Below are 16,080 nucleotides of genomic sequence, written 5' to 3'. Positions count from 1 at the left end.
TATTGGTGATATGACAGCTGGCAGAAGTTGCAGGATGATTTCTAAAGTGCACAGAGCTATATTGTCTGCTCGGATTCAGACAAATGCTGCAAAATGGATAGAACAATGCTTCATAGTGTGTCAACACATACTGTGAAAGCAAACCAAAGGCTGTTTAAAGCAAAAAAGTGGAATATTCTTCAATGGCCAAGTCAAACAACTGAATTCAACCCAATTGGACATGATTTCACTTGCTGAAGACAAAACTGAAGGCAGAAAGTCCAAGAAACAATCAACACCTGAAGACAGCTGCAGTAAAGGCCTGACAAAGCAACACTAGGGTGGAAGCCCAGTACTTTCATATGGCCCTGGGTTCCAGACTTCAGACAGTCATTGATTGTAAAGGATTTTCAACCAAGTATTGAAAATGATTATTATATTTATGATTAAGTTTGTTTGTCCAAGATGTTTTGAGCCACTGAAAATAGGGGGACCATGTATAAATGTGTCTGTGTTTTCTAAACATACAATATTTTTGTTAAGCCTCTTGAATTAAAGCCTAAAGACTATACTTCAATCACATCTTGATTGTTTTTTTTTCAAATCCATTGTGGTGAAATATAGAGCCAAAATAATGAAAATTGTGTCACTCTCCATATATTTATAGACCTAACTGTATATACACTATTTACTCATCGTGATCATACTAATTTTTGATTAAAAAAAAAATAAATAAAATGCCAAATCTTTGCAACCATAATGAACTTGTCAGATTATTTTAGTGTATATCTCTTCATACTTACAGCTCATGGTGATGTTATGCCCTGTACACAACTTTACAAACTGAAAGGTAACATCTACTGAGAGGCCTACCAATCAGATGGTCTTAGTTTAACTGGGAATCTTTGACATGAGATGATTTGAACTATTCAGAGTTGACATCTTCAACTATGGGACTCATCTAAGCCGTGATAGGCTAGCATTCCTATACCTTAGTTTTATCGCTTTTCCAGGTTTATGTACCATCTAATTAAGTTTATTCAGAGGTAAATAGGAGACCAACAAACTTATTCATGGGTATACTTAATAACACAGTACACCTGTATATGTGCACAAATGCATTTATATAAGTGCAGACACCTATCTATATATAAAAATTCTAAGGACTGTTTGTCTGCCTTGCAAAACCTTGCACACTCCTGGACCTTGCAGCTTGACCTTGGTGTCAATTGAGAGCTTATGTTATGATATGTGTAATACAACCAATGAATTATGTGGGACACCCCAACAATTGGAAGGTGCTACAGCACACCATCGCTGTAAGGAAACTAGCAGCCATGCATGCTGTCACACACATGTGAGTAGGAGTACATTGTATGGACCAAGTGAAGGTAATTCCATGCCAGGCCAGGGGGTGGCCGGGTGCACTAAACCTTCTCCTGTTATCTCTGCTGACCAGCTGTGGGAAAACCTGTCTGACTCATCGCTGAAGATGTCACTTCAGTTTCTGGCACCTAGGTTGACGTCACTTCCGGTTCCGGCACCATGCTGACCTCACTTCCGGCTCCGGCGCCTACGATGATGTCAGAAGAAGATCACTTCTGGTCTTATCAGTTAAAACCACCATCTTCCCAAACCTCAAACAATTCATGTCTAGACTCCAACAGAGACTTCTGTCCACATAACCAAATCCATTGCAGCCAGAGATAATATACGGGTGGCTGCCCCAAACCTTTTTAAGTGTGTCAAGTCTGATCCTTTCACAACACCTAGAAAGTGAAGTACATTTTACAGACCAACTTATCGTTTGCACTGCAAGAACTGCTGCATGTGCACCCGGGCCTGAAAAATGAAATACATTCCACAAGCTGAACAAAAGCCATACACTCCAAATCAAGGAGCACATACAAAAACAAGAGATCAAACACATGAAACAAGCCTCAAATACAATTATTTCAAAGCTGTGTCCAGTGGTTTGCTAAGGATCATTTCACCTTGAATGAATGGTACTTTAAAGATTTTATTTAAAATTAAAAATATCAGCCTGTGTCAAAAAAAAAATGAACTAAAGTTCAAATTAATCGTATTATTTAATCATAAGTGCCTGATATTTAAAAGTACCAAAAAGATTGATTCTTCAATATCAAAGTACTGTATGCAATTATGGTCTCATGGGCCATGTATTGAGTTGGCTGTTCCACTCCAAAGTCTTAGCGACAGCTCTTGTAGACCGATGGGCTTTGTGTTTGCCTCTTAATCTGCATCTTCAACTTTACATTATGATGACTAGACATGTCTGCTTCATGCTTGGAGCACATCAAAATTAGGATTAATCCACACACCTCTATACCATATCCAACAAGTAAAACAATGCATGCATGGCACAACATTCAGATGCATTTGGAGAGTTGGTTAGCATAAAATATGCTAACCATATGCACATAAAATATATTTTTAATATTATTTCACAATGGCATATGTCTGAAATTACTTTCAAAGACATTAGATTCCAGCTCAAGCAATGAAAAGATTCATGGACTATTGTTACTTGTTGCATGTAGAGGCTCTGTGGCTAATTGTAGTTAAAACTTTTTAAGCACAATTTTTTTCAAAGAAGTACCACTGGAGATTTAAAGTCTTTGCTGAATTCTCAAGATAAAATAGAGGGCTGCATTTGAGCATGATATATAGCAAATTATTGTGTCACATTGCCAATGAATTACAGTGTCAGGGAAATACTGAACTATTATGATATTTAGATCAGTGTTTCTCAAACTTTGGGGTGTTACGATCGAATTTTTCACATGCCAGAATATTTGAAAACCTCTGTGAAATAAGCACGATTGTCTGTGCTGATGGAATGGGGTGGTCCCCCTCAGTGAATCACAAAAGCTTGATTCATCTAATGCTCTGTGTACTCACCACAGCATTAAATGAATCAGAGCATTTGGCATTACTTGTCCTTATTGGTGAATTCAGTATGATTGTCAGAGCCATCTTGGATTAACTGTAGTCCGCCAACAATCCTACTACTATCAGCGCAATCATCCGAGTAGTGGGGGAGGTTTACCCGGGGTCAGCCATGACCCACCTGCAATGCCACCATACTCACCAGGGGCCTACAATTTGAGAAATGCTGTTCTAGGCAATGCATCTTTGAGGTTGTTTTTAGTGTAAAGGAAATACTGAGTACTAGTTTAATCACTGGAACATAAAGCATCACTGAGTAATCTTTCACACATTTCTATTTAATTTAAGTTGCTTTTATTTTAAACTTTTATGAACATGAATATAATGTCACTTACACGCTTCGATTTCAAGGAGTAGGAGAAGTGATCTACCATGACTAAGGTTTGCACAAAATGCTCTGCAGCCCCAGAAAAATGGTCAGTATAGGGCAGGGGCAGAAGCCAGGCTGTTACCTTATAACAAGACTTACACCTGTATTCTGGTACAGTAAGGAAGGTACTTACCTTGTATGGTGATTAATAAATAAATAAATAATATTATTACTACTGTATTGAAAAAATAAAAAATATTATTAGAAAATTGAACAACTAAATATACTTTTAACATTATACCTTTCTTATATGGTAATACTCAGTCATCTAACCCCACCTGCATCTGACTCAACAACAACATTTATTTATATAGCATGTTTTCATTCAAATGGTGTAGCTCAAAGTACTTTAAAAGATGAAGAAAGAAAAGTTTATAAAAAAAAACAACACAATCTGCTGGGGTTCCAAGGCCATGAAACCGCCCACCCACATTGGGCAAAGGTTGACTCCACCTTGTCCCATGTCCTTCAGCAAGGTGAACTTGTTTCACTGAGCACAGCTGCAGACATTTCACTGTTTTGACAGCAAGAGTGGAAGTTATACAGGCTGTATATACATATATACACATATATACACATATATACATACACATACACATATATACAGTGGAACCTCGGTTCACGAACGTCTCGGTACACGTACAACTCGGTTTACGACCAAAAAGTTCGCCAAACTTTTGCCTCGGTTCACGACCACACACTCGGTATACGAACAAGCCAGTTTCCCTTTAGGCTTGTACATGTTCAGTCTCTCCCTGTGCATTTCCTGTGCAGCGAGCGAGAGAGAGAGAGCGAGCGAGCGCGACACACACACCCAGACACGCGCGCAAGAGACACACACACAGAGGCACGCAAGAGTGAGACACACACACACACACACACACACAGAGGCGTGAGAGGCAGAGGCACACACACACAGGCGCGCGAGACAGAGGCACACACACAGACGCTCCAGGCTCACGAAAGAGACACAAAAACACACAAAAAAGAGAGAGAGCGAGCAAGCGAGTGAGCAAGCGAGAGAGGGAAGGCTGGACGCATATGGTAGAAAAGGCTTGTTTTTGCTTTCAGTTCTGTTTACAGAGATCACTTCATAGCGTGCATTGTGGCAATGTTACTTTTCTTGGTGGTTTTTTGAATTACGGATTTTTCAAATGTTCATTTTTTTCCCTGTGCTTAAAACTCATTAAAAAAAAGTGCTTTTAGCGAGCGGTTCCTAGCACTATAGCGCGAACTATTGTAGTGTTAGTTTTACAAATGCCATGAATGTAATTACCCCGATCTACATACTGTCAAATAAACAAACCACATGCCATGGCGCAATGTAAGAGGCTTCGCCGCTAATGTGCAAGGTTCGATTCCCGAGATATATATATCTTCTTATATACTACGCTACCATGGCTGTTCATTTGTCTGTCCAGGATATTATATCACCTGTAGCTCACAAACCGTTTCACCTATTGACTTGAAATTTGGTACGCATATACTACGTGATTATTATTAAAAAATAAAAAAGACATATATAAATGACACGATACATTTTAAAAGTCTCACATACCATCTTTTGTGCTGTCTTGTGCTGTTTTTTTTTTTTTTTGCAACTTCACATTGGCAACATAATGTATAGCGCTGTATTTGAGCCACTGAGAAAAAAATAAAAGACACGGTGAAAATGTGTATGTGATTAAAGTGTAAATTTCGGCTTTAATCTCGAAATGTCCACTTTAACCTCGTAGTTTACTTTATTATTAAAGCAGACCATCGTAAACGTCATCCCAGTTTTTAATCGCTACGAGCTTCTTGGACCTGACAGCAGGTAAAATAAAAAATAAAAAATAAACGGCACAAAAGATGGTATGTGAGACTTTTAAAATGTATCGTGTCATTACGATCGGGAATATGCGATGCTTGAATATAAAAACACCATGAATGCATCTGTATGTCGGCATTTTGCTTCACCACTTTGAACCATTCATCAAACAGCAAAGTGCGCACATCGATCCCCGAAGGAACTCCATAGAGGCTTGCTGTCACATGAAAATAGTAAACAGAGACTCTGACGTCACGTTCCGACTTTTAGCACACTGCGCCCCCCGACTTTTTGCTGGTACTGCAACTCGTGCACGCGTTGCGTTAATTTCTGAGGACCTGCTCAGTGGACGCGTGAAATGAACGCTGGGAATGCGTGGCAGCCATGATGCGGGCGTGTACACGTTCTGAGCGTGAAGTATAAATGAGCCCTTAGGGGTGCCCAGATGCCTGAAGAGCCAAGGCCCTCGGCACTTCTGCCACACCCGGAAGTGCTGGGGTGACAAAGACCAGGGACACCCGGAGTGCTTCTGGGTGAACAGCCAGCACTTCCGCCACACCAGGGAGTGCCGGCAGAAGTTCATTGGGAGGCACCTGGAGCACGTCCAGGTGAATATAAAAGGGGCTGCCTCCATCCATTTGATAGCTGGAGTCGGGTGGAAGTGGACGTAGCTTAGAGGAGTGGAGTGGAGGCGGCAAAGGAAAGGCATTGGACAAAGAAGCCTGGACTTGAGGGTGATTTGGTGCAGGGGCATTGGGTTGTGTGTGGCATGTGTAAATAGTTGTAAAAATGAATAAACGTGTGCTTGGGTGTAAATCATCGGTGTCCGCCTGTCTGTGTCCGAGCTGCTTTCCACAATGTATATATATATATATATATATATATATATATATATATATATATATATATATATATATATATATATATATATATATATATATATATACACACACAAGTTACCACTCTTGTTGTAAAACTACAGCAGTGCATTAATATGCAGTTGAAGTCATTCAAAATGTTTCTTGGTTTTTAGAGAGATCAGTTTCCCAATACACCAATGCTTTGCAAGGGGAGATTTTAGAAATTTCACAAATACGTACAGCACACTACACTTGAAATATCTCTGTGAAAATGAACATTGAGGAAATTTCCGTAAAAAATAAATATGCCAAATTTCAACAAAATTAGTCTACAGGAAAGTTAGTAGTTTCATGAAGACAGACGGACAGATTAACTAACAGACATGGCTATTACAGTAGGTATTTTTCACATTACCTGCAGACACAACTTAAAATAAGAAACCATTTCTTCTTTTACTATGAACATCATTTCACATTTCAGCCAATGCTTATGGATCTTTCAGTTATGTAAGCTAATGTATGTAAATGTAATATGTTCTTTTAAGAAACTGTTATTTATTTATAAATCTGTCTGAAAAGAACATCAGTAACTTATTTATTTATAAATCTGTATCTTGAAGAGCAGCAAAAAAGAGCAAACCTGTGCGGGCACCCTGAGACTGTCTGTGAAGCACCAAATAAGAGTGAACTAAAACAGAAAACTTTGTTCATAGGTTGGTTAGACAGACAGACAGAAAGACAGACAGATGTATACTATCCCTACACAGAAAACACTCATGAATAGATAAATACCATGCTCATAATTTATTAAAAATAAGTTAAAATAGGAGGAAAAAACTAAAAATACCAAGAGGATATATTAGAACACCTAATAAGAAAGACCACAAGACAGAGTTCCCCACAGGACTTTGGTAGAGTTAGGTAAAGGTGCCCTACATGTTGACCAGAGTGTCATGCAGTAGGCATTGTTTATGATAGCCAGCAGCTTGGCTGACATCTTTCTCTATACTACTGCCACCAGGGAGCCCAAGCTAATGCCAGACTAGGACCAGGCTTACTCATTAACTCCTGTTCTCTGGCTGCTTCTCCTGCACACCACAGCATAAATGAGGCCACATGCAACGACAGGCTGACAGAACACATGCAGAAATGTTCTGCTTATAGTTGACTTATTGTTCTTGTTAATGTTTTCCACCAGTTTCAAATTTGAGCCAATGTGTACTCCCAGGTACTTAAATACCTGCAGCATCTTCCATAACGACAAAGTAGCTTACGTCTGAATCCCAGCTGTCACTGTTTGTGTTGTATTTGTTCACTCTCTTTGTGTCAGTGTGGTTTTATTTTTTTACTATGGGTTTGGAGAGTACAAATTCTCCCTTTATCAGTGAAGAAAGATTTCTATAATACTCCAGCTGTTACCATGTATGTCAAATATGTGTTTGTCAAATTCCTTGACAACTATCTAGGGATGATTTCTGCTTTGTGCCCAATATGCTGACTAATGGTCTCGTAGCCATAACCTTAAAAATATGAGCTCAGTAAATGGGTGGATGTGTTGAATTGAACATGGGGTACACTATATTTAACTAACCAGTCCCTGAAATTTGACTTTGATATAAGAAAAAGAATAATGTATATAAGGAATAATGATTTATTCAGCACTGAACATTTTTAACTGTCAAGATTAGTTTATCCTGACTGCTTTTTCTTGCAGTCTGAAACTATAAGACAAATTCTAGAAGTCTATTGTGAACTGGGCTGGGAGTGTAGGTATGTGCTCTTTGACTGACTGGTGTCTCATCCAGGTTTATTTGTGTCTACCTTTTGATATGGTTGGGATGGACTCAGGCCTACACAATCATGAACTAGATTAAGCAGATTTGACCATTGATGGACGGATGGACTGCTTAGGCAAAAAAATGGTAGTCTTCTTAACCTTCTCTGGTTTTTAGGAATGGCTGTAGTTGTTTTTTTAAAGAGGCAATGAGATTTAATATGACTCAGTCATACAAAAAGTTTCAGCCCCCTACCAGCTGCCTTCTTTTTATTTACTAAGGTAAGACATTAACTACATAAAGAGGCCCTTCTCTCTCTCTTTGGTACAAGCTAGTTCATTTTTCCATTTATTAAATACATATAGTGTGAGATTTGATATGAAGGAAGCATGATTCATTTAGCAATAAAAAATGAATTTATATTCTTAACTGTTAAAACATTTCTTCCATTAATATACACATCAGCATCTACCAAGCTGACATGCCTCTGCTAACAATTCCATCCTGCATGCAGAAAATTTTACACTTACATTTATATTACTCTTTCTAATCACATTTGGCAGCGTCTGTAGATGCTGAGTGTCTGTGACCATTCAAACTCCCATTGCCAGATGCTGCACACAGAAGCACACATTTAGAAGACAGTAACATGAAGGACTGCTCTGCCTTCCAAATATTTATTTTTCTGCCTGGCCTTTTATGCTTCTCAGATCATTTAAATGCTAAGTAACTTGTCCCTGTGGATTTCAGTTATTTTGTACTGCTATCCTAGGAGTATGCTTCAAAACTGGATTTTCACTTGTAAAAGTTAATTATAAATGCCTGCTTACAATATTCATATGAATAAATCTATTGAGCCCAATGTTTAAGCTATTACAACATTCAATTCTGAGTTTTTTCCTCTAATAGAAAAATATGAAGTGAAATCTTTGGATAATCATCTTATTTCTTATCTTGTTGTTTATTGAGCGTGTGTTTGATGATGAGTACATCCATCAACCCATCCATTATCAAAGCTACTTAATCCAATTCAGGGCTGCAGCAGACTGAAGCCTATATTGATAATATAAGGTGCAGTGGAAGAACTAACAAGTAAGATAAGTACAATATTTTTAAACTGCTATATGTATAAAATGCAGCATGGTGGAGCAGTGGCTTAAGCTGCCACCTCACTGATCCCACATCCCCAGAGAAAACCAGGTTAGGCTAATCAGAAAGTCTAAGTGGGGCCATTATTACTAGGCCCTGATATGGACCTTCTGCTGGACTGGTCCCTGTCTTGCCCTTGAAAATGCCAGGAAAAGTTCTCACTCCTATGATCCTGATCATTGGATTAGGCAGATATGAAAATGTTATGTTATGCTGCATAAACATATTACTCCAAGTCAAACAACAGACTGCTAGAAATTAAAATAATTTAAATCTCTAACTTAGATGGTGGTAAATGTTTAAAACTAACTTTTTTATCTAACCTATTTTGCAGTTTGGGTACACAGTGGTTTAGCATTTCTGCCTCACAGATCAAGGATCCTTGGTTTGAATCCTGCATCTGGTCTCTGTCTACGTGAAGCGTCTGTCAGGGATTTCCTCTTGGGTACTCCATTCTTTCAAGAAAATTGTCCTTATTGTGTGTGTGGCCCCTGTGATGGACTAGTGAATGATACAGAGTTAGTTCCTGCCCTTGCACCCAAGGCTGCCAGGATAGTCTCTGACCAACCATAACCCTGAACAGACTGAAACATTATATGATTATGAATGTTTTTATTTCATAAAGTACCCCCTTAAGTGGTGCTGGGGCTAAAATTAATCAGTGAATTGAATGCCAATTATGGCTCTGCAATGAAATGTTCTTTCTGTGATTGTGTATCTGTCATTTCTACAGCACCACTTTCTCCACAGCCATTCTTCATATGCTGCTGTAGTTTTGGTTAAACAAGTTGATAATTGCTATGTTACTTGTTTTTTGCTCATTTTAAGCTTAACATTCTGTGAAACCGAATAACAAATTGGGATACTGGTTAACCGTCTTGTCTCACAGCTTCAGCAACCATGGATTGATTTCCTGCCCAGTGACTGTCAAAGTGCACCTTGCACATTATCCTATTTCCATGTGACACCAGCTTTCTCTAACATCTCAAAGATGTTCATGTTATGTCACTTTGTCACTCTAAATTGGCTCTGTGTGTGGGTTTAGATGTGTGAGAGTATCCTGTGATGGACTGGCAACTCATTTAGTGTTGGTTCCTAACTTGCACTAGTGTTGATGGGATAGGCTATTGCTCAGTTCCGACCCACAAGTATGGATAATGGATGATAAAATCAACTTCATAAATCTATCAATTAAATTAATTTTGTCCATTTTCCCTAGGTCAACAAGATTTTAAACACTTTTCTTGAGATGAAAAATCACTTTAGGAAATAAACTTTAATTGATGTTGTTATTGGGTTTAGTACAACTATAAAGTTGCCTTTCATTAATTCTGCTTGCTAAGTTATTTATCAAATTTAATTGAAATCCTGACCAGGAGAGACAACTAATAAATAAAACATATGACTATTACTCCTGAGAATAATAAAATCTATTTTAGTTCAACTTTTTTGAAAGTTAATTACCTGGCAGTAGATTATGACATTTGGTTATCTTTTTGTATTTTTCATTTAAACCAAAACAAATTTGATTCTGCCCTATAATTGTTTCCAACTTGGTAAATGGTTGTATTTTACATTTTGAATTTTTTTACAATGCAATTTTTATTGAATTTTAATTTAGAAACAAATAACAATCCATACAATCAAATCAAATGTAACAAAACCAAAAATCAACCCCAACCACAAGAAAGAAAGAGAGGACAGCCAGCCAACAAAGCAAATCTTGGAAGCAGCAAGAAAGGAAGAGTATCCTTTTTTCCCCCCGATATGGAAGATTATTCTAAAATACTATTGATCTAGATCCTGCCATATTTTTAAAAAGTTTTGTACAGATCATCTGAGTAAGAATTTGATTTTTTCCAATTCCAAATAGTATAGAACATCAGTTACCCACGGACTTAAAGTGGTGGGTTGGGATTCTTCCAGTTGAGCAAGATAAAGTCTGAGGTAAAGGCATTTATGATATGTTTGTCCTTCTCCACTTTAAGCCCATCTGGGTCTACACTGAATACAGCTGTTAATGGGTTAGGAGGAATTGTGACACCACAACATTTGTGACATGCTCTTTGATAGACTTTCAAAGATTTCTATACAAAATTATGTAAATGTAATGCACACCCATAACATTATGAATTCCAATTGTTCTTTAATACAAATATATTTTAGAAAATCAATTTAAAATAACAGTCACCCATAGCACTTACATAATGTGATCAAACATATATCAGTTTTTAATAGGGGGAGGCAGAGATTCTGGTGAATACAAGTATTGTCCCTTGTCAAAAGATGAAAACATGAAACAAGACCCCAGAACGTGGTCTCAAAGGATAAATGGTAGTCAGTCTCCCCCAGTTGAAAATACAAGAAGCACAGTTCAATGAATGAAGCATTGTTCAGTCTCTGGAAAGGTAAGACTACACCATCAAGGCTGGTGAGAGATGCTGCCACCTCCCTACAGAGGAATGGAGTTAAAATTTTTGCCAACAATTTAGTTCAGGTACTTCAAAAATGCACATCCTGTACATTTACTGTTATGTAGCAAGACCTTAACAAAGGCTTCTTTTGGTCATAATACAGTTATAAAGCAAAGTTGTTATTCATCAGCGCAATATGACCTACTATAATAACTTTACTTTGTAATAGTCTGAAGTGGCTTAAGCGAGACATATGTCTCTTGATATTGCATGCTTTATTATGTGACCTGTGAATCCTTCATATTCATAAGTCTTTTTACCAATGCCACACTGCACAGAGATGAATAATCTAATTACTGATGTTTAACCCTTTGTTAACGTCTTATTGCATAAGAGTAAATGGGTAATAGATGCATTTTTACAGTACCTAAAATAAAGTGCTACCAAATATTCCCTGTGTTTATGTAGACTTTCCTTTAGATATTTCAGGTTTTTCTCACATAACCCAAATTTAGACCTAATTGACAAATCTACATTGGTTCAATATGTGCACTGTGTTTTAGGATTCTTCCAGTTGAGCACTTAATGGCACCCCATCCAGAGCAGACTACCACCTTCAACCCAGTGCTGCTCGAATAGAGAAACTGGCCCTGTGGAAAAAAAAAAATTAGATTTGTCTCCCTAGCCACTCAGTGGTTATAGAAAATCCCCAGAGAGAAAAAGCAGGTCCTTGTTGTTTGCTGTCAAGATCAACAAGTTCAACAGCAATCCAGAAGCCTGACCCTTTAACTATTTACTAAAATGTTGAATTACCAGAATAACAGGAGCAAGCCTGAAACTCCCACACTTCATGAGGATGTCCACAACCACAGAAGGGATTCTAGATAGCCTTAATGTAAAACCCTACTGTACTTTAAGTGGCCACCATCACCAGAGTTGTGCAAGGATGATGCCAGGATGATGAGGAAGAAGTACAAACAGAGTGTGAAAAAGACAGAATCTGGAGGTGAGAAACCGGGAAGGGAAAGGGAAAACAGGCTAGCTACCCCTTCAGTAAGATTGCATGTCTTTAAGATGTAGGCTCTCATGTGTTTGTCTTCTGTTTATTGATGTAATAATAATACTAGTGACGGAAAACCAGAGTATCCATGGGAAAGTGTTGGGCTTGATGATCAAACAGACGTGATTCTCAGTGACTAGAAGCTGCAAAGCCTTTGAGTGCTAACACCACAATTTATGAGATGCAGTAAGCCATTCATTTACGTTTACCTTTTATTTTTTTATATCTCAGTAAACTAATGATTTAGATTTCCTCTGTATCTGCTTTATTCTGTCTGCTTAAATTTTGTTGCCTTCACGTCATCCTATATTAAAATAAAATGTCATTACAGTGGCAATGCAGGATGTGTTTCTTGCTTTCAGACTTTTTGCTGTGAATTCACTCTCTATTGTTCATGATTTCTTAATGTTCTTTTTTGTAATTCTTGCATATTTTCTGCATCTTTTTGCAGTATTTCTTAAAACAGACAGCATTATAAACAGGAATTACATTAGCAAAGTGTATTGTTTACTTGTACTTGAGAATGGTCAATTTCTTATCTAACCAATTCAGAATTGAAAAGCTAAACACATAAAGGTTAAAATGCCAAAAAAACTAAAATTTCAAATATTGAAAATGCCAGTTTTGTTTGGGTCCAGGAATGGTATCCGTTGAAGCATGTTTATTATTCTTCTTCTTTTTAGCTTTTACATTTTTTCTTACATTGAAATTGTGATAAAAACTGTTTTGCATTCTGATTCTGTCTGAAAACTAAATCAGCTCTGGGCTAAGTGGAGGCTTGTTTCTTTTAAATGTGTTACCGGTGTTCCCTTTAACACATTGTAAATGTAACTTACTGCCCGTGGTTTATAGCTTCAAGGAGACAGGATAAAGCAAAGGTGCTTTGTTGGACTGGTAGGGATTTCACTAGACTTTCAACATTAAAGTGTCACTCTTTAAAAAATGCTATAAATTCACTTAGAAATAAAGTTTTGGTTTTTCTACATGGGCTAATAAGACATTTTAAAAATATCTAAAAACAGGATAGGCTATTTATTGGGATAAAGTAAGCAGGTGAGCATTAATCTCTGTACTACAAATGAGTTGTAGCCATTGTGGCTTCAAACCAAATCTAAAATTTAAAAATGTATATTAATGTAAACCAGTATGATACAATTTTAAAAGTAATACTTTTTCATATAAGATCTGCATGTAAATAATATCCTTGTTATTCTGGCAAGCATCTTCAATATTACTCTATATATTATCACATAAAAAATATGGAAGATTTACAGCTTTGGCTTCATAATTGTGCAATCACTTTCAAATGTGTCCTTATTTCTCTTCACACACAAACTAACACACACATATAGACAGATAGTAACTTTTCATGTTTCTATTTAGAGCTAATGTTAGTAGTATTTTAGTAACACAAATGTAACAACTTTGAAAAGTTTTTGAACACGTATTTTAAAACAAATAGAAACATGACAAAGAATAAATTATACATTATTATTACAAAGTAATAAATAAATAAATATACACACACGTGTGTGTTTGTACCTAAAGGGGTGTACATATACTTTAGTATATGTTTTATAATAAACTAATCCAATGATATACATCTTATAATCAGATTACTACAGTAGTAGATAAAACTTCTGAAAACTTTTCTAGAGGATCTTGAGTATAAATATCAAACATTAAAGCACTGCAATGTTATCCAAAGGTTTATCCAATGGTTCCATTCATTAAAGACATGTGTAAATGAGAAATTGTTTTGTCCAATGGGTATATGTTAACATCTGACCCTCATCTTAATAAAAATATTTGATATTGGGGGAATATTCTAATTTAGAACTTAAATATCTTTTCGATAGATAGATAGATAGATAGATAGATAGATAGATAGATAGATAGATAGATAGATAGATAGATGAACTTGTGGTTTAGCAAAAAGTATTACAGACTATGTTCTTATACCTCACAGGCATTTGAAGTCCACATTTCAAGTCTAGTTTTATGTAGGCAGAAATTAACTTAAAATCCTTTCATGTCATATAATATGTAGTATACAGTATATCAATAGATATATAATTGGATAAGTAATATCAATTATCTTACTCAGATCGAGTCCAGGGTTTCCTAGAGTGTAACATATTTGATGTTTATTTGTGATGGTGGATTACAATAAATCAATCGTTTAAACTTTTTTTGCCCACGTGTATAGTCGCCAAATAAAGAAATAGAACAGATTTGAAATTACAGGTGATTATTTATGTAACATCAGAAGACTTTAAAATATCCAACGAAACCTTAGCTGCCATAACATTCAGGACTGTGCAGAGACGCGCTCAGACTTCCCCGCATCAATATATCCATGCACCTTGGCCCTTCCCATTTATTTATTTATTTTTTTACCTTCCATTTTTGCACATAATTTTTGAAAAGCGTATGCTAAATCCCGTTCAGTATACATCTGTCATTCAAATTGTGTCTAATCGCAATATCTTGTCAGCACTGCAAAGTGTCACTCCTTTCCAAACTAATTCACTTTTCTCCGGGCGAGCCTCTAAAAATCCCTTAAGTGTCTTTGCGTGCTTGTGTTCATCCACTGCTCGCTCTATTCACACTCGCAGAGACTCAAAGAGCGCTTTCTGTTATCTTAACGACAAAGCTCTGGAATTAGACGAAATAATTAATACAATGACTTAAGACGCTTGATTTCCGAAACTTAAATATTAAAGCGTTGCCTTTAATTTGCTCAGTGGCGAGTATTAAAGCACACGCTGACTTGAGGACTTGATTCTAGTTAACAGTCGTTCAGCATATAATTTTCCTTTAACAAAGATTTTAGTTTATAAGTACGGAAATATTTTATTTTCAGCATGCAGCAATAAGCCGTCAAACCAAATAAAAATAAGGGCACCAAGAAAACCCTTTCTCCTCGTCTTTTTAATACAAAAGCTTGACTGCAAACAGAAAAATATAAAGATGTGGCATTAAACTTACCCGATTCCCTCTAGTTTTACTGTTCGAGATGAGCTTGTTGATTTCATCGAAATATTTCCATAGATCAGTACATATGATTATATTTCATTGCAGAATAATGTAATGGAATTTATAGGCATCTTTCTCCATACAGCACCTGGCCACAAGTGGACAGCCAGCTGCAAGACATCATGTAGTTCTACAGTAATTCACAGAAGTGTGCGATTTTAATGTACATTTCCTTATGAGTATTTCCTTTGGTTCAAGTTGAATTCCAGCAATAATCTCGAGCAGCTCCTTTTAAATGCATTTAACTAGGTTTCACTTTTTTCTCACAGCTTTTCTTACTCCTAATATATCCTCTCTTTCTCGAAGATCCACTTAGTTCATAATTTTGGACATACAACCAACTTGGAATCGTGTGATCAGAAAAGCTGCGGGCAGCAGCGTGCGTCCGAGTTTTGTCTCCCTCCCGGCGCCTCTTCTGCCTCTCTCTTTACCCCCCTCACGTCGAACCTGTATAACTGCATGGGGTAATAAGTCTCCCCCTTCACACACACATACACGCTGAGACATAACACACTCTCGCACACACAAGCACACACCTCCCTCCCTCCTTCCCCTCGAAGTGCTCTGCAATGTGGAAATGCCCCCCTCCCCCAAGCCGCTCCAGATCTCCACCGCTGAGAGAGTTTCCTCACATCGCTATATTGCTCGCGTCCA

The 16,080-nt window shown here is 37.2% G+C and overlaps 1 protein-coding gene across 1 annotated transcript in view; it reads right to left on the bottom strand.

Moving 5' to 3' along the window:
* Positions 1–16,004, bottom strand: part of il1rapl2 (interleukin 1 receptor accessory protein-like 2) — a 1,094,678-nt gene extending 1,078,674 nt beyond the window's left edge. Inside the window, exon 1 of the mRNA XM_039766278.1 lies at positions 15,379–16,004. The gene's annotated coding sequence lies outside the window, so the exon portion shown is untranslated. The remainder of the gene's footprint in view (positions 1–15,378) is intronic.
* Positions 16,005–16,080: the final 76 nt, after the last annotated feature.

The sequence above is a fragment of the Polypterus senegalus genome, chromosome 10 (genome assembly GCF_016835505.1).
Source record: "Polypterus senegalus isolate Bchr_013 chromosome 10, ASM1683550v1, whole genome shotgun sequence".
NCBI classification, from domain to species: Eukaryota; Metazoa; Chordata; class Cladistia; order Polypteriformes; family Polypteridae; genus Polypterus; species Polypterus senegalus.
The sequence above is the reverse complement of the archived record's forward strand: the minus strand, read 5'-3'. Positions and strand labels throughout refer to the sequence as shown.